Source organism: Numenius arquata, chromosome 1 (assembly GCF_964106895.1).
Source record: "Numenius arquata chromosome 1, bNumArq3.hap1.1, whole genome shotgun sequence".
NCBI classification, from domain to species: domain Eukaryota; kingdom Metazoa; phylum Chordata; class Aves; order Charadriiformes; family Scolopacidae; genus Numenius; species Numenius arquata.
In genome coordinates this window covers 56,467,753-56,469,080 of record NC_133576.1, presented here as the reverse complement: position 1 = coordinate 56,469,080, position 1,328 = coordinate 56,467,753, and the positions used below count along the sequence as shown (strand labels likewise).

Here is a 1,328-nt window from a genome sequence, read left to right as displayed (position 1 = left end):
TCTTGAGGACGAAGCCTCTGACCCGCAGCAGGTAGAAGCCACTGCACTTCACCACAGCAGCCAGCCCAGGTCTAAGCTGCACCCATGAGAAGGGGCCCAGAGGAAGATGCAAAATGGCCTCTGATGCCCCATAGATCAGGCAGGCTTAAAAGGAGGGGCAACACTTTTATTAAACTTCCAGCTGCCCGTTCCCCCACCCGGGCAACCTGTGGCTCAGCAAGGTCTTGGCACAGTGAGGCCCACAACCCTCCCCTCTGCACCAGAGGCATGGGGGCTACCAGCCACGACAAAATGGTGCCTGGGGAGTACTATATAGTGAGCGACCAAATTAAAACACAGTAAATCCTGCCCGTGCCGGGCAGAAGGGCGGAGAGCCCGTCTTGAGGGAGGGAAAAAAAAATAAATAAGCAATCCGAGAGTTATAGCTTAAAAGGAAATGACGAGTAGGTCAAGGAACAAAAGCAGGATCGGCGTTGGTTCCACTGGGGCTCGAACCCAGGACCTTCTGCGTGTAAAGCAGACGTGATAACCACTACACTATGGAACCGCACGTTCAATCCCTTTCGTGGCACTGCACTTATTCATGAGAAGCTGGCGCCTCTCTCCCTCTGTCACCTCTACTGCGGTGCGGCGCGCGGCGCGCGCCCCGCTCCCCACCCCCGCGCGCCGCACCCGCCCACCCCGCCCGCCGCACCTCAGTGGGCGGGCAGCCGTTGGGCGGTTGGGCCGCCAGCAGGGGGCTCCCCGCGCTCGCGCTCCCCGCTTCACCTCCCCCCGGGACGGCGGCATTTCATCCTGCGGAGCTCGGCCTGTGGGGGGTAGGTGTCCTTGTGTTTTTGTCACGCCAGGCAAGAACTGCCTCGTTTGTTCCGTTAGGTTTTACCGGGGGCTCGCATTTTGCGCTGCTCGCATTACCTCCGCCCTCACCCTACCACATCCTCTCATCCCGAAGGGAGTGGCTTGTCGAAGGTACAAATTAAGGCACCTGTGCAGGGTTGACAGGACTCTGGTTAAAAGTTGCAAACCGAAACTATTATTTGGACTATAAAAGATAGCTTTGTTAATTTTCAGAAGCTTGTGGTGCCAATAAGCAAAAGAGTGTATTTTTTGTAGCTAAATATAGTTGGCTTCCTTCTTGAATAATATTTTGCAGATGGTTTACTGTTACAAGGTAGAAAATTCTTTTTGTCATTAGAAGCAATTTCGTAAGGATAAGGTGAAAATAGAGATGAAAAAAAAATATTTCAGTAGACTTTGCAGCCCCCCTACCATGGCACCTCGTAGTAGTTGGCAGTTCCCATTCTTTAAAAACACAGTAAAAAATAACT

General features: G+C 53.0%; 1 non-coding gene across 1 annotated transcript; it reads right to left on the bottom strand.

Annotated features, from left to right (window-relative positions):
• Window positions 1-474: 474 nt before the first annotated feature.
• On the bottom strand, window positions 475-547 carry TRNAV-UAC (transfer RNA valine (anticodon UAC)). Its single transcript has one exon. It is a non-coding gene; the product is annotated as a tRNA-Val (tRNA).
• Window positions 548-1,328: the final 781 nt, after the last annotated feature.